Genomic DNA, 24547 nt, shown 5'->3' on the forward strand with positions numbered 1-24547 from the left:
ACCCAAATGATACAATGTTAACACGATGGATGCCAGAGGTTTACTTAAATATTGGCGATTAACTGCCAATATTAAATCCTATGTTGACTAATACAATCATGTATTTTCTCTGCTCCAAGGATGAGTTCCTGTCTCTCTCTGTGGACAAACTCACAGAGATCGTCTCCAGTGACCATCTCAACGTGCCCCAGGAGGAGATGGTGTTTGAGGCGGTCATGCTGTGGTTGAATAAGTGTCCTACCCGCAGGGACGGCTGTGAAAAGGTGACACACTTAGAAGTGACCTTGAAATGTGGGCACAGTGGTGTAGTTGGTATCTCTGTCGCCTCACAGCTAGAAGGTCAATTCCCGCTGATGGCGCTGGGGGCGTGTTCTCTCCTCCATGTCATCAGTGCCCATACCTTAGGTGGGGTTGGCAAAAGTGCCTTTCTGTGTGGAGTTTGCATGTTCCCCCTGTGTCTCCTAGGGTAGACCCTCACAAAAACGTGCAGTAATCCTCTATACTGCCTCCCCCTGGCCAGCCGGGGCGCCTGATTGATGGGAAAGGAACTTTGGAATAACGTGTTCCTTCCTCGCGCTACGTCCAGCCGGTGAAACTCCCCCCTGTCAGGTGAAAAGGAGCGGCTTGGACTCATGTATAGAAGGAAGCATGAGGTCAGTCCGTTGCTCTCCCCAGGTTGGTAGAGGGAGTGTAGTGCCCAGGATTACACTAGACAATTGACACTGGGTGAAAAAAAGTTGTCAGTTGTCAATTGTACTCTTCAGAGTTAAATTAGAACTGTGATTTTACCGTTTTCTCTAGAATACTATTGTACATTTTAAAACTGCAGCATAAGGGAGCCCTTCACAGCTGTCTGTCATTTTAGATATTCATAAATCTAGAGGAATTAAACAACACTGTTATATCGTGAATGAAAGTACAGACATGTTTATAAATACAGTCTAAAGATATAGGGCAGTGGTTCTCACAAATAATCATAATTTGAGAGCTTCTAGATCTGCTATTTTCACAATGTCTGCCGCCTCCTTGTGGTATTTGACAATTTGACCATTATTTGACCAGTTTTTATTGTATATTGTGTTGATTATGCTTGATGCAATAATTCTTTCTTGAGTAATTAAATGTCCTTAAATTGTCACTTCACTATTAGCCTTACATTAACCTGCAGTGGCTTCCGCATTGTGGCTGCAGGGAGCGTCTTACCGACTATACAGACAGGTCGGGGGTATGGTCTGCAAAGCTGCTATTGCAGCTCTACACATGCACAAATGCGAAATATAGCTTCCGGACAAGTTCTACAAGGTTTATGCGACTTGTCTATTTTTAAATAAAATGAGTTTTTACCAAGTGTGTGTCGATTCCAAATCCAGCATCTCTGGTTTGGTTAAAGATGGCTGCACCCTGCACTTATCACGTGACGTTCATCCATTCCCCCATTCAAGGACATGACGTATGTGTACGGAAGAATGCACAATAATGCTTCCAGCCACCAACGGGCGCTGTTGCAGCTAACATTGTAGCAAACGAGGAAAAGCAGTACACTTGGTAAAAACGAATTTTATTTAAAAATACGGACTAATACATTAAACAAGGCTTCCGGACAAGTCGCATACATCTTGCAGAACTTCTGTGATGTGCTATATTATATATATGTGTAGAGTCGCAATTGCAGTTTTGCCGACGATGCCCCCGACCTGTCTGACTAGTCGGTAAGACGCTCCCTGCAGCCGTAAAAGCCACAATGCGGAAGCCACTGCAGGTGCGAATTAATGTAAGGCTACTTCACTATCAAAATCAAAGGGAACTACTGCTATGGGGTACAAAAGGTGTCTGTCATACAGTTCATGTGTTTCCTTCCTGATGCAGAGATTTGAAAGCAACGTTTAATGAATCATTGGTGTTCTATGTGTTGTTTAAGGTGCTAGTGCATGTCCGCCTGCCTCATGTCAGTCCTGTATTCCTCCGTGTCGTGATGGAGTGTGTGGATGTGGTGAGAGACTCTCAGGCCTGTCAGAGGCTCATCACTGAAGCCAAGAAGCAGCATCTGCTCCCCTACAGCCAAAGAGCACAACCATGCAAGACCGCAGGTGCATGCATGTTGCAACAGATGGTGGAAAATATATATTTATGAATACATCACAGATCTGTTCTTGTTGGCATTTCCAATGCAAAGACATTCCTCCAATGAGCAAACGTACCTGGAAATGAAAATAATTGGGAGCGAGTTTTCAAAAGCTTTCATTGCTGTTTGAGCTGCATAATCATTATTGCGGTTCATCATTTCATAATTTATTATGCACTTTAAAGTCTGGATTTGGGTGTCTTGCACTTTTATGCATAGTTTAAGTTGACTAACTTTAAATGCATGCTAATTTCTCACACCTGCTTATTATTTTATCTTCTATTCCTCTGTGTGCAGTGATACTGATTGTGCGGGAAGAGGTTGACGTCGGTGATGGCAACCCCGTTGAGTGCTTTGATCCGCTGACCAAACAATGGAAGAGTCTGGCATCTCTGCCCATCACTGTATATGACGCTAGTCTGGCCGTGTCAGGTGAGGTGTTCTACTGGAGTAGAGGTCAATAATTTAGGACCTGTAATGGAACTTAACTGTTTTGTCCCTGAATTGAGCTGTAGTAGTAATGTTGCTGGAAAGGTTGTTTCAAAATGTTAAATATTATTGTGTTGGGTAATTTATCATGGCAAACTATTTCTACTTATTAAAGGTGTGATAGGCATCTTGGGAGTAGTTAGCAGCAGTCATTATAGATGAGTTATCATTTATTTCAATACCGTCATGGATGCAGTAGCTCTGCTCCATACATTTGGCTGAAGCTAATCAAAGTAAAGGGGGCATTTCACCAGTGGTGGAAAAAGTACTCAAATGTTTTACTTAAGTAAAGGCATCAATACTGCAATGTAGAAATACTGCTGCAAGTAAAAGTCCATCATTCAAAATGTACTTGAGTAAAAATATTGGCATCAAAATGTACTTAAAGTACCAAAAGTAAAAGTTCTCATTATGCAGAATGTCCGATTTCAAGTTTTCAAAGGTATACCAATCTTTTGAAAATAGCAGATCTACAAGCTCACAATGCATCACGAGTTCACGATGCACTGAGCTTGTAGAACGGCTACTCACAAATGGCTGCAATGTTATAGGGTTGAAGTGGTTAATGTATGTTTTTTTAACTAGCAACTAAAGTGTTCAAATTAATGTAGTGCAGTAAAAGTACAACATTTGGATCGGAGATGTAGTGGAGTAGAAGTAAAAGTATTGGAAATGCTCAAGTAAAGTACAAATAAGCTTACCTCGAAATTGTACTTAAAGTGATAGTTCACCTATTTTTGACATAAAGCTGTGTGAAATACTTGCCATTAAAATAGTGGTTAAAATGTATTAATTGATTACCAGAATCCCGTGGTCAGAGTTCTGGTCAGTTTTAGATGAATATTTAAGTAGTTCCAATGGGGTGGGGGGCATTTGGCATGGCCCAATCATTGAAAATAGATTAATCCACAAAACTAGCGTCATTTGTATTGTTGGCCTATTTCTACCATATAGAGCGAGGTTTCGTTCTGATCAGCTGACTGCAAAGCACCTTGTTTTGGGGAAATACGTTGCAGCGGCGTAGTGATACTGGACACAAAAAATAGTACCATGTGACAGAGGGGTCAAAGTTGAACGAAAGTTGGTCTATTTGGTAGAAATAGGTCAACAATACAAATGATGCTAGTTTTGTGGATTCATCTATTTTTAATGATTGGGCCATGAGCCCCTGCCAAATCACCGGAACTACTTTATATTCATCTAAAACTGACCAGAACTCTGACCACGGGACTCTGGTAATGAATTAATACATTTGTAACCACTATTTTAATGGCAAGTATTTCACACGGCTTCATGTCAGAAATAGGTGAACTATCACTTTAAGTACAGTACTTTACACCACTGCATTTCACCCCTTGAATTACTGATGGCTGGGTCTTGTATTAATAATATTAATACAATCATTTTGTTTACTGCTGTCAGTGGCAGGTACACTTGGCATTTTACAGTATGTCAAGTGTACTGTTCATGTGTTGGCTTGATAAGTAAACTAGCACAATGTTATAGAAGAAGTACAACCAGGAATGCTTGTTTTATGACAGCAGTGAAGACGATTCAAATTGTTTATGCATACAATATTAACTTTAATGGCAGTGTACCTTGAGCTCTGAAACTATTCTTTAGCTATCAACTCTGCTCATACATAGGCTCCTATGTGTATTTGGCTGGAGGATCCTACTCTGGATCTTATGATGATCCTCATCACAGTAAGGAGATGTGGCGTTATGACACTCACCATGACTCATGGGTGAAGATGGCTTCCATGAATGAAGCACGCGATGGATTCGGTAAGACCGTCAAACTATCACGCACAATTTAACTTTGTTATTTACCCAATGAGAAGTTGCACATGTTCTAGATGTGTGATACAGTATATCAATATTAAAATGATTAAAATGTCTCCACAATTTGCCTTTTTATTGGGATTGTTCTACAGTATCAGTAAAATGGTTATAGTGCATCGGCTGCAACTAGCAGCCAGCTGCTACATAACCAAAACATGTCTACTTGTTATAATTTCCATTAAGCAATTGAACCGTTTGACATGATTTCTCTTCTCTTTTTGATTTTCTCTGAGTCCAGACCTGGTGACGTCTGGTGGGTATATGTTTGCTATGAAAGGCTGGAGGAAGGTTGATACAGCAGTGAACTCAATTGAGAGATACAACCCAATTGAGAGATACAACCCCATCACCAACATCTGGCAGATCATCGAGTATGTCGGAATGCCAGATGACTCTCAACCACTGTCTGTGGCTGTACTGGATGGATTGATGTATGCTATGGCGGGTATGGAACAGTTGTAAACTCAAAATATCTAATAAGCCTTTCATATTCATCAATGTCTTGACAATGAATGTTTCCTCCTGGTGCCAGCTGATCACAAGACATACAAGTGCAACCACGAAGCGTCTGTATACACAAGTCGCTCCTGCGCAGGTTCATCGTTATGGTGCAGCTGCTTGTTCACTCAACGGGAAGATCTACCTTTTAGGTATTCTACTATACCTGTTATTAATGGCTCTTAGTTCCATAATAGACTCGCTTCAACTTTGCATTAATAGTCACTATCCTGTTAATTCCTGTTTATCTATAGGTGGTGTGTGTGGAGATGGTGTGTGTCATATGAACCAGGTAGAGAGCTTCAACCCCAGGACAAACCAGTGGACACTTTGTGCCCCCATGAACAAGAAACGCTGCAGGCCTGGCGTGGCTGTGGTGCATGGAAAGATCTACGCACTCGGAGGGTATGATCCCAAGTAGAATGCTACTAATTCATAGAGGCCTAAAAAAGGTGGCTGGCTGTTCACACCATACATTATTCTCATTGCTCTCTTTCTTCATGTAGAGAAAGCAGTGATATTGAGCAGTATGATGTTGAGAGGGACACATGGGAAATGGTGGGGGAGATGCCCACCGATTGCAAAGCATTGCAAAGCTGCGTGTCTATCCAGCTGCGGAAGGATGCACATGCAAAGGTAATACATTATTAGCACTGTATACAGAAACATTAAAAAGATGGTCTCTTAATACAGTATCCTCCTTTACTTTCCTACAAAGACTCTTAATAAAATACAAAATGATCTGCACATGAGAGAGTTTATTTTTCTCTCCATTCATCAGCATAATGGAATGCTAAATGACTTTTTTGAGGAATTCTTCAAATTGATGTGACATAAGGAATTGTGTATTGTTGTTAATTGTTATGTTATTTGTCCCTGTCCCACACAGTGATGACCCCAGCAGACAGATGGACACTGCTAAGCCCCTCCAACATCAGTGATGACACACACACACACACACACACACACACACACACACACACACACACACACACACACACACACACACACACACAGTATACTGTATATTTTTTAAATGTACAATAAAGTTTTGTAGCTATTGTTATATTAGATATGGTTCAATGTTTTCTTTTTGTTTGTTATTTCACAATTTTATAACCCATTTTCACCTGGTGTGGTGCCAGTTGCCTAAGCTGTAACCCTGGGCTCTGCTCTCCCTCTGCCAACCTAGGGAGAGCCCTGAACTGAGCTCCTGCTTCCTTCAGTGCATGAGGAGTGAGCAGAACCGCTTCTTATCTGACAGGGGGAGCTTCCCCAGTTGGACGTAGGGCGTGGAAGGAACACGTTATTCCAACCAGTTCTTTCCCCTCCATCAGGCTCCCTGGCTGGCCAGGGACGAGGCAGTATAGATACCAGGATTACTGCATGTTTTTGTGAGGGTACTGTATATCTACCCTAGGAGACGCGGGGAGAACATGAGAACTCCATTCATGCAGAATATCCCATTTCACAAGTTTTCAAACTTCCAAAAATCCTTTTGAAAAAAGCAGATCTACCAGCTCTGTGACACATTGTGAGCTTGTAGATCAGTTATTTTCAAATGGCCGAATTGTACCTATATGCCTACTGGGCTGAAGTGTCTAATGTAGCCTACCATATATTTTGTAATAATAATCAAAGTAACTAGTAACTAAAGGTTTCAAATAAATGTAGTGGAGTAAAAGTACAATATTTGGATCCGAGATGTAGTGGAGTAGAGTAAAAGTATGTGGAAAGACTCAAGTAAAGTTCAAATACCTAACTCCAGTACTTAAGTAAATCTACTTAGTAACTTTTCACCACTGGTGACAATGTCATCTCTGCAATGTGTTCCGAGCTTTTATGTAGATCTGCTCCTTTTAGCTCATGTTCTGCCAAGAAAGAACAAGAAAAAGTCCCTATCACCCCCTGCAGCACCTCTGAGTACCCACTAGGGGTCCCGGACCCCCTGTTTCATGCTTTCTGTGTTTATTCTGTCTGTCTAAAGTTCAACCAGTCCACAGTGACATAAACATCCAATAATAGTCTACACTCAGCCTACAGTATATTATAGTGTAAATCGCTCTGGATTAAGATAAGATAAGAATTTTCACTTTCAAAAAAACTTTTGGTAATTTTATCATCTAAACAGGCTTTTATGAACACCCTGAACAGTTTTTAATTAGCTTGATTGAATATTTAGATATTTGATGTAAATGTTACCAGGCCCTCCAGGCCCAGGGCCTCTCCCCACACACACCCATTGTAACTTCAAACTTCATTTTAACCATGATAGATTCATTAAAAACACCCATTATTTTTTTCTGGTGACTCATACTACCCTCCTAATATGTGAGTAGGCCGTGTTTTTTCGATAACTATTTTCATTTATCTTAAATATTTATTTTTTTGTATTTCAATTTTTCCATTTTCCCAAATAATTATTATAAATCCATAAATGAAAAAGGTTATCGGAAAAACACGGCCTGCTCACATATTAGGAGGGTAGTATGAGTCACCAGAAAAAATAATGGGTGTTTTTAATGAATCTATCATGGTTAAAATGTGGGTAATGTGGGTCCCGATACCCATTACATTGAAAACCTAGTAACATCACTGCACACACACGCACACGCGCGCACGCGCGCACGCACGCACGCACGCACGCACGCACGCACGCACGCACGCACGCACACACGCACACACGCACACACACACACACACACACACACAGCAAAACAGTTTACAGTCATGCAACCTTGGTCTATTGTCCTCTGGCACCATCTACTGGCCTGCTGACTCCACTCACGGATTGACACTGTGTACACAATCAAATTAAAGCTCTGTTTTGTGAACGTTTGAGGTCCAAAATGAATCTGATCACATGGTTTTAAGGAGCGTGTTACCAGTCTAGAAGTAGATCTTTCTAGTTGCAACGAAAGTATTATTGGGTTTAAGCTTCAATGAATGCCAGCGCTGCATGCGTCCTATTCTACACTTCAGTGCTTTAATTAGTCAATTGGTTTCATCTGCCAAGACTGGCATCATGTTCATGTCCTGTTCTGCTACCGGAGAAGCTGTGCAGTGCAAGTTGCAACTTCTTTCATCCCTGAAGTGTCAACGACAGCAAAGTGAGCGTTTTACGTTTTTTGGTTGCGTAAATTTGTGAAATTACACTACAGTATCCCCAACTTAATTCAGGCTTTGTGTGCTAGCCTTGGATCCACCCTGCATGCATGCTATGCCAGTGGTTTCTCAACCTTTGCAGGCCAAATAATATTTATTTTGAACTGGGGACTCCGACCCCCCAGTTAAAGACAAGGATCTCAATGGAAATAAGCTTTGCTTTACCTTTAGTTTCCTTGTAGGCCTATCAGTGAACTGTACATTTTCCTATGCAAAACTTCTAATAAATACTTCATGGAGAGACAACACTCCATTGAAGTAAAACAAATCCACTGAACGTCTCAATCTAGCCTGGTTGTTTGTGAAATATTATAGGCTATTATTGCATTTGTGTAGGCTATGTTCCTTTTCATGTGCATGCAAAGCTATTATGATGGCTCTAAAAGGTTGAGAGGTTTTTTGTAGAAGTTAAGGTTAGGGTTATTCAAAGCTAGCTCTGGTCCACTCCATCGCGTCACTTGCAGTGACAAGTGACGTGATGGACCAGAGCTAATTCAAAGCCAGCTTTACTTTTGTATTTGTTTTATTTGATGGCTGTACTAGTAACATACAGTAAAGATAGGCTATACTGTACACCCAGAAATCTAGACACTCCTTTGCTTCCCTATGAATAAGTCTATACCTTGTTGTTAATATGAATACATCTTTAAACCATTGTCAGCTTAAAGCAAGGTCCATATAGTTATTTGACCTGTAAATACTGGTTGTGTCCATCATGTGATGCTATGTTGTAACACTGTCATTTCTCTCCATGAGTATTCTGTTCATTAAAGGTGACATGATGCAATCAATCGCCGACAGTTCATTCCTTCCCCTCTCCTGTGTTCTATGTAGGCTACATACTACATACAGGAGACATGTGTTCTATGTAGGCTACATACTACATACAGGAGACATGTGTTCTATGTAGGCTACATACTACATACAGGAGACATGTGTTCTATGTAGGCTACATACTACATACAGGAGACATGGACGTTGTCATTGTTGAGTCCACGGACGCCAACATCACCTTGGAGCGCCTAAACAGTCTGTGGCTGAGAAAGGAGCTTTGTGATGTGACTCTCTGCTGTGGGGAACGGGAGTTCACCTGTCATAGAGTCGTACTCGCAACCTTCAGCAGTTACTTTGAGGTAGCCTACACACACATGTACTGGCCTGGCCTGTAAAATAATTTATATTTATAAATATTTACTCGTGGGTCACAAGTAAATATTTCTAAAAAGATTTCTAAAAGTCCCGCTAAAAGTCTTTCAAAAGTATTTAATAAAATCTGAATCTAATCATTGCCATAAATGAGTGAAATAATGTTAAACTAGCAGATCTACATGCTTGTAGGTATTTTATTTTCTCCAGTTTGGGGTCCTGGGCAAATGTCTAATTTCCCTTTGAGTCTCAAGCTAAAAGGTTTGGGAACCACTGCTGTAAGGGAATGAAGTTACATTTTGTCTGTCATCTGATTCTATATGCTATGAATATTGTTGACACAATGTAAATAAGATTCTATATGCTATGAATATTATTGACACAATGTAAATAAGATTCTATGTGCTATTGTAAATAAGAAAGGTCTAAAACCCTGAACACTCTAAAGTCTAAACCAGGGGTCTTTAACCTTTTCAGGCCAAGGACCCCTTAGTTGAGAGAAAGATGAAGCAGGGACCCCCACAACCTTTTCATAGATTCCATATAGTTTAATCGTTTGACAGCACGATCATCAGTATATTTTGGATTCATGTGGGTTTTCAGATATTTAACCACTTGAACCGTCAATACTTGACATTTCACTGTACTTGTCTGCTCTTTTCCCACCTCCAAAGCTCTTTGCCAAAAATAGCAGATCTACCAGCTCACAACGCCTTGCGCTGCGAGGCGTTGTGAGCTTGTATAGTAGATCTGCTATTTTTGGCTATAGTTCTCAGAATATGGACGCTAGGGTTCAAGTGGTTAATATGAAAAGGGGGGAAAACAAGTTTCTATCACACAAAGATTTGGAGGACCCCCTGTAGTAACTCTGAGGACCCCCTAAGGGTCCCGGACCCCCTGTTGAAGACGCCTGCTCTAAACCAATTCACCTTTTCAACATGCACAGGCAATGTTCACCTCTGGGATGGTGGAGTCCACACAGGACAGGATTCAAATCAACGATGTGGATCCTGAGGCGCTCGGCCTTCTGTTGAGCTATGCTTACACCTCAACGGTATCCATCACCCAGGGAAATGTGCAGGTGATGTATTCTCATCATAAACCCTATCCATTGTCTGATAGGGTTTACCTCGGTGCTTAACAAACACATGTTGTTTCTTTGGTCTCAAGGCCCTGCTAGCAGCGTCAAACCTCTTCAATGTCACAGCTGTTCTGGAGACCTGCTGCCGCTACATTGAGTTTCACATGGATGAGCTGAACTGTGTAGAGATCCACTGCTTTGCTGATGCCCTCGGCTGTGCCACCTTGGAGCAGCACAGCATGGATTACATCCTGGAACACTTCAGCGATGTCTACCAGCAGGTCAGTGAGTGAAGGATAGGGATGCATGTATTTATCAAGTTGTCTATTGTTGGCTTTTCCTCTTATACATCTGTGGTGGCTCACAGTGTGGGTATGGTCACACATGGGAGTGGATGGGGATTAGGCTGCTTGATGCTCCATTTGTGGCTGGGCCCTATGGAGACAAGACCACCCAAATGATACAATGTTAACACGATGGATGCCAGAGGTTTACTTAAATATTGGCGATTAACTGCCAATATTAAATCCTATGTTGACTAATACAATCATGTATTTTCTCTGCTCCAAGGATGAGTTCCTGTCTCTCTCTGTGGACAAACTCACAGAGATCGTCTCCAGTGACCATCTCAACGTGCCCCAGGAGGAGATGGTGTTTGAGGCGGTCATGCTGTGGCTGAATAAGTGTCCTACCCGCAGGGACGGCTGTGAAAAGGTGACACACTTAGAAGTGACCTTGAAATGTGGGCACAGTGGTGTAGTTGGTATCTCTGTCGCCTCACAGCTAGAAGGTCAATTCCCGCTGATGGCGCTGGGGGCGTGTTCTCTCCTCCATGTCATCAGTGCCCATACCTTAGGTGGGGTTGGCAAAAGTGCCTTTCTGTGTGGAGTTTGCATGTTCCCCCTGTGTCTCCTAGGGTAGACCCTCACAAAAACGTGCAGTAATCCTCTATACTGCCTCCCCCTGGCCAGCCGGGGCGCCTGATTGATGGGAAAGGAACTTTGGAATAACGTGTTCCTTCCTCGCGCTACGTCCAGCCGGTGAAACTCCCCCCTGTCAGGTGAAAAGGAGCGGCTTGGACTCATGTATAGAAGGAAGCATGAGGTCAGTCCGTTGCTCTCCCCAGGTTGGTAGAGGGAGTGTAGTGCCCAGGATTACACTAGACAATTGACACTGGGTGAAAAAAAGTTGTCAGTTGTCAATTGTACTCTTCAGAGTTAAATTAGAACTGTGATTTTACCGTTTTCTCTAGAATACTATTGTACATTTTAAAACTGCAGCATAAGGGAGCCCTTCACAGCTGTCTGTCATTTTAGATATTCATAAATCTAGAGGAATTAAACAACACTGTTATATCGTGAATGAAAGTACAGACATGTTTATAAATACAGTCTAAAGATATAGGGCAGTGGTTCTCACAAATAATCATAATTTGAGAGCTTCTAGATCTGCTATTTTCACAATGTCTGCCGCCTCCTTGTGGTATTTGACAATTTGACCATTATTTGACCAGTTTTTATTGTATATTGTGTTGATTATGCTTGATGCAATAATTCTTTCTTGAGTAATTAAATGTCCTTAAATTGTCACTTCACTATTAGCCTTACATTAACCTGCAGTGGCTTCCGCATTGTGGCTGCAGGGAGCGTCTTACCGACTATACAGACAGGTCGGGGGTATGGTCTGCAAAGCTGCTATTGCAGCTCTACACATGCACAAATGCGAAATATAGCTTCCGGACAAGTTCTACAAGGTTTATGCGACTTGTCTATTTTTAAATAAAATGAGTTTTTACCAAGTGTGTGTCGATTCCAAATCCAGCATCTCTGGTTTGGTTAAAGATGGCTGCACCCTGCACTTATCACGTGACGTTCATCCATTCCCCCATTCAAGGACATGACGTATGTGTATGGAAGAATGCACAATAATGCTTCCAGCCACCAACGGGCGCTGTTGCAGCTAACATTGTAGCAAACGAGGAAAAGCAGTACACTTGGTAAAAACGAATTTTATTTAAAAATACGGACTAATACATTAAACAAGGCTTCCGGACAAGTCTCATACATCTTGCAGAACTTCTGTGATGTGCTATATTATATATATGTGTAGAGTCGCAATTGCAGTTTTGCCGACGATGCCCCCGACCTGTCTGACTAGTCGGTAAGACGCTCCCTGCAGCCGTAAAAGCCACAATGCGGAAGCCACTGCAGGTGCGAATTAATGTAAGGCTACTTCACTATCAAAATCAAAGGGAACTACTGCTATGGGGTACAAAAGGTGTCTGTCATACAGTTCATGTGTTTCCTCCCTGATGCAGAGATTTAAAGCAACGTTTAATGAATCATTGGTGTTCTATGTGTTGTTTAAGGTGCTAGTGCATGTCCGCCTGCCTCATGTCAGTCCTGTATTCCTCCGTGTCGTGATGGAGTGTGTGGATGTGGTGAGAGACTCTCAGGCCTGTCAGAGGCTCATCACTGAAGCCAAGAAGCAGCATCTGCTCCCCTACAGCCAAAGAGCACAACCATGCAAGACCGCAGGTGCATGCATGTTGCAACAGATGGTGGAAAATATATATTTATGAATACATCACAGATCTGTTCTTGTTGGCATTTCCAATGCAAAGACATTCCTCCAATGAGCAAACGTACCTGGAAATGAAAATAATTGGGAGCGAGTTTTCAAAAGCTTTCATTGCTGTTTGAGCTGCATAATCATTATTGCGGTTCATCATTTCATAATTTATTATGCACTTTAAAGTCTGGATTTGGGTGTCTTGCACTTTTATGCATAGTTTAAGTTGACTAACTTTAAATGCATGCTAATTTCTCACACCTGCTTATTATTTTATCTTCTATTCCTCTGTGTGCAGTGATACTGATTGTGCGGGAAGAGGTTGACGTCGGTGATGGCAACCCCGTTGAGTGCTTTGATCCGCTGACCAAACAATGGAAGAGTCTGGCATCTCTGCCCATCACTGTATATGACGCTAGTCTGGCCGTGTCAGGTGAGGTGTTCTACTGGAGTAGAGGTCAATAATTTAGGACCTGTAATGGAACTTAACTGTTTTGTCCCTGAATTGAGCTGTAGTAGTAATGTTGCTGGAAAGGTTGTTTCAAAATGTTAAATATTATTGTGTTGGGTAATTTATCATGGCAAACTATTTCTACTTATTAAAGGTGTGATAGGCATCTTGGGAGTAGTTAGCAGCAGTCATTATAGATGAGTTATCATTTATTTCAATACCGTCATGGATGCAGTAGCTCTGCTCCATACATTTGGCTGAAGCTAATCAAAGTAAAGGGGGCATTTCACCAGTGGTGGAAAAAGTACTCAAATGTTTTACTTAAGTAAAGGCATCAATACTGCAATGTAGAAATACTGCTGCAAGTAAAAGTCCATCATTCAAAATGTACTTGAGTAAAAATATTGGCATCAAAATGTACTTAAAGTACCAAAAGTAAAAGTTCTCATTATGCAGAATGTCCGATTTCAAGTTTTCAAAGGTATACCAATCTTTTGAAAATAGCAGATCTACAAGCTCACAATGCATCACGAGTTCACGATGCACTGAGCTTGTAGAACGGCTACTCACAAATGGCTGCAATGTTATAGGGTTGAAGTGGTTAATGTATGTTTTTTTAACTAGCAACTAAAGTGTTCAAATTAATGTAGTGCAGTAAAAGTACAACATTTGGATCGGAGATGTAGTGGAGTAGAAGTAAAAGTATTGGAAATGCTCAAGTAAAGTACAAATAAGCTTACCTCGAAATTGTACTTAAAGTGATAGTTCACCTATTTTTGACATAAAGCTGTGTGAAATACTTGCCATTAAAATAGTGGTTAAAATGTATTAATTGATTACCAGAATCCCGTGGTCAGAGTTCTGGTCAGTTTTAGATGAATATTTAAGTAGTTCCAATGGGGTGGGGGCCATTTGGCATGGCCCAATCATTGAAAATAGATTAATCCACAAAACTAGCGTCATTTGTATTGTTGGCCTATTTCTACCATATAGAGCGAGGTTTCGTTCTGATCAGCTGACTGCAAAGCACCTTGTTTTGGGGAAATACGTTGCAGCGGCGTAGTGATACTGGACACAAAAAATAGTACCATGTGACAGAGGGGTCAAAGTTGAACGAAAGTTGGTCTATTTGGTAGAAATAGGTCAACAATACAAATGATGCTAGTTTTGTGGATTCATCTATTTTTAATGATTGGGCCATGAGCCCCTGCCAAATCACCGGAACTACTTTATATTCATCTAAAACTGACCAGAACTCTGACCACGGGACTCTGGTAATGAATTAATACATTTGTAACCACTATTTTAATGGCAAGTATTTCACACGGCTTCATGTCAGAAATAGGTGAACTATCACTTTAAGTACAGTACTTTACACCACTGCATTTCACCCCTTGAATTACTGATGGCTGGGTCTTGTATTAATAATATTAATACAATCATTTTGTTTACTGCTGTCAGTGGCAGGTACACTTGGCATTTTACAGTATGTCAAGTGTACTGTTCATGTGTTGGCTTGATAAGTAAACTAGCACAATGTTATAGAAGAAGTACAACCAGGAATGCTTGTTTTATGACAGCAGTGAAGACGATTCAAATTGTTTATGCATACAATATTAACTTTAATGGCAGTGTACCTTGAGCTCTGAAACTATTCTTTAGCTATCAACTCTGCTCATACATAGGCTCCTATGTGTATTTGGCTGGAGGATCCTACTCTGGATCTTATGATGATCCTCATCACAGTAAGGAGATGTGGCGTTATGACACTCACCATGACTCATGGGTGAAGATGGCTTCCATGAATGAAGCACGCGATGGATTCGGTAAGACCGTCAAACTATCACGCACAATTTAACTTTGTTATTTACCCAATGAGAAGTTGCACATGTTCTAGATGTGTGATACAGTATATCAATATTAAAATGATTAAAATGTCTCCACAATTTGCCTTTTTATTGGGATTGTTCTACAGTATCAGTAAAATGGTTATAGTGCATCGGCTGCAACTAGCAGCCAGCTGCTACATAACCAAAACATGTCTACTTGTTATAATTTCCATTAAGCAATTGAACCGTTTGACATGATTTCTCTTCTCTTTTTGATTTTCTCTGAGTCCAGACCTGGTGACGTCTGGTGGGTATATGTTTGCTATGAAAGGCTGGAGGAAGGTTGATACAGCAGTGAACTCAATTGAGAGATACAACCCAATTGAGAGATACAACCCCATCACCAACATCTGGCAGATCATCGAGTATGTCGGAATGCCAGATGACTCTCAACCACTGTCTGTGGCTGTACTGGATGGATTGATGTATGCTATGGCGGGTATGGAACAGTTGTAAACTCAAAATATCTAATAAGCCTTTCATATTCATCAATGTCTTGACAATGAATGTTTCCTCCTGGTGCCAGCTGATCACAAGACATACAAGTGCAACCACGAAGCGTCTGTATACACAAGTCGCTCCTGCGCAGGTTCATCGTTATGGTGCAGCTGCTTGTTCACTCAACGGGAAGATCTACCTTTTAGGTATTCTACTATACCTGTTATTAATGGCTCTTAGTTCCATAATAGACTCGCTTCAACTTTGCATTAATAGTCACTATCCTGTTAATTCCTGTTTATCTATAGGTGGTGTGTGTGGAGATGGTGTGTGTCATATGAACCAGGTAGAGAGCTTCAACCCCAGGACAAACCAGTGGACACTTTGTGCCCCCATGAACAAGAAACGCTGCAGGCCTGGCGTGGCTGTGGTGCATGGAAAGATCTACGCACTCGGAGGGTATGATCCCAAGTAGAATGCTACTAATTCATAGAGGCCTAAAAAAGGTGGCTGGCTGTTCACACCATACATTATTCTCATTGCTCTCTTTCTTCATGTAGAGAAAGCAGTGATATTGAGCAGTATGATGTTGAGAGGGACACATGGGAAATGGTGGGGGAGATGCCCACCGATTGCAAAGCATTGCAAAGCTGCGTGTCTATCCAGCTGCGGAAGGATGCACATGCAAAGGTAATACATTATTAGCACTGTATACAGAAACATTAAAAAGATGGTCTCTTAATACAGTATCCTCCTTTACTTTCCTACAAAGACTCTTAATAAAATACAAAATGATCTGCACATGAGAGAGTTTATTTTTCTCTCCATTCATCAGCATAATGGAATGCTAAATGACTTTTTTGAGGAATTCTTCAAATTGATGTGACATAAGGAATTGTGTATTGTTGTTAATTGTTATGTTATTTGTCCCTGTCCCACACAGTGATGACCCCAGCAGACAGATGGACACTGCTAAGCCCCTCCAACATCAGTGATGACACACACACACACACACACACACACACACACACACACACACACACACACACACACACACACACAGTATACTGTATATTTTTTAAATGTACAATAAAGTTTTGTAGCTATTGTTATATTAGATATGGTTCAATGTTTTCTTTTTGTTTGTTATTTCACAATTTTATAACCCATTTTCACCTGGTGTGGTGCCAGTTGCCTAAGCTGTAACCCTGGGCTCTGCTCTCCCTCTGCCAACCTAGGGAGAGCCCTGAACTGAGCTCCTGCTTCCTTCAGTGCATGAGGAGTGAGCAGAACCGCTTCTTATCTGACAGGGGGAGCTTCCCCAGTTGGACGTAGGGCGTGGAAGGAACACGTTATTCCAACCAGTTCTTTCCCCTCCATCAGGCTCCCTGGCTGGCCAGGGACGAGGCAGTATAGATACCAGGATTACTGCATGTTTTTGTGAGGGTACTGTATATCTACCCTAGGAGACGCGGGGAGAACATGAGAACTCCATTCATGCAGAATATCCCATTTCACAAGTTTTCAAACTTCCAAAAATCCTTTTGAAAAAAGCAGATCTACCAGCTCTGTGACACATTGTGAGCTTGTAGATCAGTTATTTTCAAATGGCCGAATTGTACCTATATGCCTACTGGGCTGAAGTGTCTAATGTAGCCTACCATATATTTTGTAATAATAATCAAAGTAACTAGTAACTAAAGGTTTCAAATAAATGTAGTGGAGTAAAAGTACAATATTTGGATCCGAGATGTAGTGGAGTAGAGTAAAAGTATGTGGAAAGACTCAAGTAAAGTTCAAATACCTAACTCCAGTACTTAAGTAAATCTACTTAGTAACTTTTCACCACTGGTGACTATTTTACAATGTCATCTCTGCAATGTGTTCCGAGCTTTTATGTAGATCTGCTCCTTTTAGCTCATGTTCTGCCAAGAAAGAACAAGAAAAAGTCCCTATCACCCCCTGCAGCACCTCTGAGTACCCACTAGGGGTCCCGGACCCCCTGTTTCATGCTTTCTGTGTTTATTCTGTCTGTCTAAAGTTCAACCAGTCCACAGTGACATAAACATCCAATAATAGTCTACACTCAGCCTACAGTATATTATAGTGTAAATCGCTCTGGATTAAGATAAGATAAGAATTTTCACTTTCAAAAAAACTTTTGGTAATTTTATCATCTAAACAGGCTTTTATGAACACCCTGAACAGTTTTTAATTAGCTTGATTGAATATTTAGATATTTGATGTAAATGTTACCAGGCCCTCCAGGCCCAGGGCCTCTCCCCACACACACCCATTGTAACTTCAAACTTCATTTTAACCATGATAGATTCATTAAAAACACCCATTATTTTTTTCTGGTGACTCATACTACCCTCCTAATATGTGAGTAGGCCGTGTTTTTTCGATAACTATTTTCATTTATCTTAAATATTTATTTTTTTGTATTTCAATTTTTCCATTTTCCCAAATAATTATTATAAATCCATAAATGAAAAAGGTTATCGGAAAAACACGGCCTGCTCACATATTAGGAGGGTAGTATGAGTCACCAGAAAAAATAATGGGTGTTTTTAATGAATCTATCATGGTTAAAATGTGGGTAATGTGGGTCCCGATACCCATTACATTGAAAACCTAGTAACATCACTGCACACACACGCACACGCGCGCACGCACGCACGCACGCACGCACGCACGCACGCACGCACGCACGCACGCACGCACGCACACACACACACACACACACACACACACACACACACACACACACACACACACACACAGCAAAACAGTTTACAGTCATGCAACCTTGGTCTATTGTCCTCTGGCACCATCTACTGGCCTGCTGACTCCACTCACGGATTGACACTGTGTACACAATCAAATTAAAGCTCTGTTTTGTGAACGTTTGAGGTCCAAAATGAATCTGATCACATGGTTTTAAGGAGCGTGTTACCAGTCTAGAAGTAGATCTTTCTAGTTGCAACGAAAGTATTATTGGGTTTAAGCTTCAATGAATGCCAGCGCTGCATGCGTCCTATTCTACACTTCAGTGCTTTAATTAGTCAATTGGTTTCATCTGCCAAGACTGGCATCATGTTCATGTCCTGTTCTGCTACCGGAGAAGCTGTGCAGTGCAAGTTGCAACTTCTTTCATCCCTGAAGTGTCAACGACAGCAAAGTGAGCGTTTTACGTTTTTTGGTTGCGTAAATTTGTGAAATTACACTACAGTATCCCCAACTTAATTCAGGCTTTGTGTGCTAGCCTTGGATCCACCCTGCATGCATGCTATGCCAGTGGTTTCTCAACCTTTGCAGGCCAAATAATATTTATTTTGAACTGGGGACTCCGACCCCCCAGTTAAAGACAAGGATCTCAATGGAAATAAGCTTTGCTTTACCTTTAGTTTCCTTGTAGGCCTATCAGTGAACTGTACATTTTCCTATGCAAAACTTCTAATAAATACTTCATGGAGAGACAACACTCCATTGAAGTAAAACAAATCCACTGAACGTCTCAATCTAGCCTGGTTGTTTGTGAAATATTATAGGCTATTATTGCATTTGTGTAGGCTATGTTCCTTTTCATGTGCATGCAAAGCTATTATGATGGCTCTAAAAGGTTGAGAGGTTTTTTGTAGAAGTTAAGGTTAGGGTTATTCAAAGCTAGCTCTGGTCCACTCCATCGCGTCACTTGCAGTGACAAGTGACGTGATGGACCAGAGCTAATTCAAAGCCAGCTTTACTTTTGTATTTGTTTTATTTGATGGCTGTACTAGTAACATACAGTAAAGATAGGCTATACTGTACACCCAGAAATCTAGACACTCCTTTGCTTCCCTATGAATAAGTCTATACCTTGTTGTTAATATGAATACATCTTTAAACCATTGTCAGCTTAAAGCAAGGTCCATATAGTTATTTGACCTGTAAATACTGGTTGTGTCCATCATGTGATGCTATGTTGTAACACTGTCATTTCTCTCCATGAGTATTCTGTTCATTAAAGGTGACATGATGCAATCAATCGCCGACAGTTCATTCCTTCCCCTCTCCTGTGTTCTATGTAGGCTACATACTACATACAGGAGACATGTGTTCTATGTAGGCTACATACTACATACAGGAGACATGGACGTTGTCATTGTTGAGTCCACGGACGCCAACATCACCTTGGAGCGCCTAAACAGTCTGTGGCTGAGAAAGGAGCTTTGTGATGTGACTCTCTGCTGTGGGGAACGGGAGTTCACCTGTCATAGAGTCGTACTCGCAACCTTCAGTTACTTTGAGGTAGCCTACACACACATGTACTGGCCTGGCCTGTAAAATAATTTATATATATATATATATTTACTCGTGGGTCACAAGTAAATATTTCTAAAAAGATTTCTAAAAGTCCCCCTAAAAGTCTTTCAAAAGTATTTAATAAAATCTGAATCTAATCATTGCCATAAATGAGTGAAATAATGTTAAACTAGCAGATCTACATGCTTGTAGATATTCTATTTTCTCTAGGTTGGGGTCCTGGGCAAACGTCTAATTCTAAGTCTGCTCTTTTCCCACCTCCAAAGCTCTTTGCCAAAAATACGCCTTGCGTTGCGAGGCGTTGTGAGCTTGTACAGTAGATCGGCTATTTTTGGCTAAAGTTCTCAGAATATGGACGCTAGGGTTCAAGTGGTTAATATGAAAAGGGGGGAAAACAAGTTTCTATCACACAAAGATTTGGAGGACCCCCTGTAGTAACTCTGAGGACCCCCTAAGGGTCCCGGACCCCCTGTTCAAGACGCCTGCTCTAAACCAATTCACCTTTTCAACATGCACAGGCAATGTTCACCTCTGGGATGGTGGAGTCCACACAGGACAGGATTCAAATCAACGATGTGGATCCTGAGGCGCTCGGCCTTCTGTTGAGCTATGCTTACACCTCAACGGTATCCATCACCCAGGGAAATGTGCAGGTGATGTATTGTCATCATAAACCCTATCCATTGTTTGATAGGGTTTACCTCGGTGCTTAACAAACACATGTTGTTTCTTTGGTCTCAAGGCCCTGCTAGCAGCGTCAAACCTCTTCAATGTCACAGCTGTTCTGGAGACCTGCTGCCGCTACATTGAGTTTCACATGGATGAGCTGAACTGTGTAGAGATCCACTGCTTTGCTGATGCCCTCGGCTGTGCCACCTTGGAGCAGCACAGCATGGATTACATCCTGGAACACTTCAGCGATGTCTACCAGCAGGTCAGTGAGTGAAGGATAGGGATGCATGCATTTATCAAGTTGTCTATTGTTGGCTTTTCCTCTTATACCTCTGTGGTGGCTCACAGTGTGGTTACGGTCACACATGGGAGTGGATGGGGATTAGGCTGCTTGATGCTCCATTTGTGGCTTGGCCCTATGGAGACAAGACCACCCAAATGATACAATATTAACACGATGGATGCCAGAGGTTTACTTAAATATTGGTGATTAACTGCCAATATTAAATCCTATGTTGACTAATACAATCATGTATTTTCTCTGCTCCAAGGATGAGTTCCTGTCTCTCTCTGTGGACAAACTGACAGAGATCGTCTCCAGTGACCATCTCAACGTGCCCCAGGAGGAGATGGTGTTTGAGGCGGTCATGCGGTGGCTGAATAAGTGTCCTACCCGCAGGGACGGCTTTGAAAAGGTGACACACTTAGAAGTGACCTCAAAATGTGGGCACAGTGGTGTAGTTGGTATCTCTGTCGCCTCACAGCTAGAAGGTCAATTCCTGCTGAGGGCGCTGGGTGCGTGTTCTCTCCTCCACGTCATCAGTGCCCATACCTTAGGTGGGGTTGGCAAAAGTGCCTTTCTGTGTGGAGTTTGCATGTTCCCCCCGTGTCTCCTAGGGTAGGTACCCTCACAAAAACGTGCAGTAATCCTCTATACTGCCTCCCCAGCCGGGGAGGCGCCTGATTGATGGGAAAGGAACTGTGGAATAACGTGTTCCTTCCTCGCGCTACGTCCAGCCGGGGAAACCCCCCCCTGTCAGGTGAAAAGGAGCGGCTTGGACTCATGCTTAGAAGGAAGCATGAGGTCAGTCTGTTGCTCTTCCCAGGTTGGTAGAGGGAGTGTAGTGCCCAGGATTACACTAGACAATTGACACTGGGTGAAAAAAAAGTTGTCATTTGTACTCTTCGAAGTTAAATTAGAACTGTGATTTTACCGTTTTCTACATTCATCTCTAGAATACTATTGTACATTTTATAACTCATAGGAGTTATGGGTGCAGCTTAATGGAGCCCTCCACAGCTGTCTGTCATTTTAGTTCTTCATAAATCTAGAGGAATTAAACAAGACTGTTATGTTGTGAATTAAAGTACAGACATGTTCATTACAGTCTAAAGATATAGGGCAGTGGTTCTAACCCTTTTCAGGCCGTGACCCCTTCAAAATAATATTTACCCCCCACCTTTGTGAGTGTCTAGATCTGCTATTTTCACTATGTCTGCCGCCTCCTTGTAGTATTTGACAATTTGACCATTGTTTGACCAGTTTTTGTTGTATATTTTGTTGATTATGCTTGATGCAGTAATTATCTTACTACTGCTACAAAAGGTGTCTGTCATACAGTACCAGAGATTTAAAGCAACGTTTAATGAATCATTGGTGTTCTATGTGTTGTTTAAGGTGCTAGTGCATGTCCGCCTGCCTCATGTCAGTCCTGTATTCCTCCGTGTCGTGATGGAGTGTGTGGATGTGGTGAAGGAGTCTCAGGCCTGTCAGAGGCTCATCACTGAAGCCAAGAAGCAGCATCTGCTCCCCTACAGCCAAAGAGCACAACCACGCAAGACCGCAGGTGCATGCATGTTGCAACAGATGGTGGAAAATATATATTTATGAATACATCACAGATCTGTTGTGGTTGGGATTTCCAATTCAAAGACATTCCTCCAATGAGCAAACATACCTGGAAATGGAAATGATTGGTGGCGAATTTTCAAAAGCTTACATTGCAGTTTGAGCTGCATAATCATTATTGCGGTTCATTTCATTATTTATTATGCACTTTAAAGTCTGGATTTGGGTGTCTTGCACTTTTATGCATAGTTTAAGTTAAGACTAACTTTAAATGCATGCTAATTGCTCACACCTGCTTATTTGTTTATCTTCTATTCCTCTGTGTGCAGTGATACTGATTGTGCGGGGAGAGGTTGACGACAACGCCGGTGACGACAAACCCGTTGAGTGCTTTGATCCGCTGACCAAACAATGGAAGAGTCTGGCATCTCTGCCCATCACTGTATATGGCCCTAGTCTGGCCGTGTGAGGTGTTCTACTGGAGTAGAGCTCAATAATTTAGGACCTTAATGGAACTTAACTGTTTTGTCCCTGAATTGAGCTGTTGTAGTAATGTTGCTGGGAAAGGTGATTCAAATTATTGATTATTATTGTGTTGGGTCATTTTATCATGGCAAACTATTTCTACTTATTAAAGGTGTGATGGGCATCTTGGGAGTAATTAGCACCGTCATTATAGATGAGTTATCATTTACTTCAATACTGTCATGGATGCAGTAGCTCTGCTCCATACATTTGGCTGAAGCTAAACAAAGTAAGGAGAAGCCTGACAGTGAACGCTAAACTACGGTACTACTGTATATACAGTAAAATGATGAGCCCAGTGAATGGCATTTCACCAGTGGTGGAAAAAGTACTTAAATGTTTTACTTAAGTAAAAGTCCATCTTTCAAAATGTATTGGCATCAAAATGTACTTAAAGTACTGAAAGTAAAAGTTCTCATTATGCAGAATGTCCCATTTCAAGTTTTCAAAGGTATACCAATCTTTTGAAAATGGCAGATCTACAAGCTCACAATGCATCACAAGTTCACAATGCACTGAGCTTGTAGATCGACTACTCACAAATGGCTTGAAGTGGTTAATATATGTTTTGTAGTAATAATCTACAAACTAGTAACTAAAGTTTTCAAATAAATGTAGTGCAATAAAAGTACAATATTTGGATCGGAGATGTAGTGGAGTAGAAGTAAAAGTATTGGAAATGCTCAAGTAAAGTACAAATAAGCTTACCTCGAAATTATACTTAAAGGACAACTCCGCCCTGAATCACTTCTAGGCTCATTTTCCTACTTATATTGATCCAAAAAGACTATCCATGGGGTCTATTGGGCAGAAATGCCCCTGTTGTCCAGTTTCCCCAGCAGAACCCAGCTGCTCTCATAGCATACAATCACTTTTACACTATTTGTTGTGGTCAAAAGTGTTTTTATTTTTCATGAATGTGGTACTAGTTGATATTATACAAACACATCCATGTCATCGTCCCACACAAGCCATCACACTCTGTTGAACATAGTTTTTGCTTTTTTGTTTTGCCAAGTCCCGGAAAAGATGCCCTGTGATTGGCCAGTACAGTCACTTTGATTGGCACATGTGCCTAAAGCTTACCCCAAAACATTATTTATGAGATTGTGGTGGCTTGTGTGGGACAACCAATGCATGGATGTGTTTGTAATGACAACTAGTAAAACATTCATGAAAAAGAAAATCACTCTTGAACACAACAAATAGTGTAAAAGTGATAGACCTTATAGGCTCCACTCTGCTATGAGAGCTGCTGGGTTCTGCTGGGGAAACTGGACAACAGGGGCATTTCTGCCTGGACAGTCTTTTGGGATCAATAAGTAGGAAAATGAGCCTAAAAGTGATTTAGGGCGGAGTTGTCCTTTAAAGGTCCGCTGTCAGCCCCGATATTATAATGGTATGATACAGTAGGTCAAGTGGTCTCTCTCCAGTGTGGATCCTGAAACAGTCTGAAACTGTCAGTGTAATCTGCCCAACAACAGCTGACCAGTACAGTG

The sequence above is a fragment of the Nannobrachium achirus genome (assembly GCF_963921795.1).
Source record: "Nannobrachium achirus genome assembly, chromosome: 3".
In the NCBI taxonomy this organism is placed as follows: Eukaryota; Metazoa; Chordata; class Actinopteri; order Myctophiformes; family Myctophidae; genus Nannobrachium; species Nannobrachium achirus.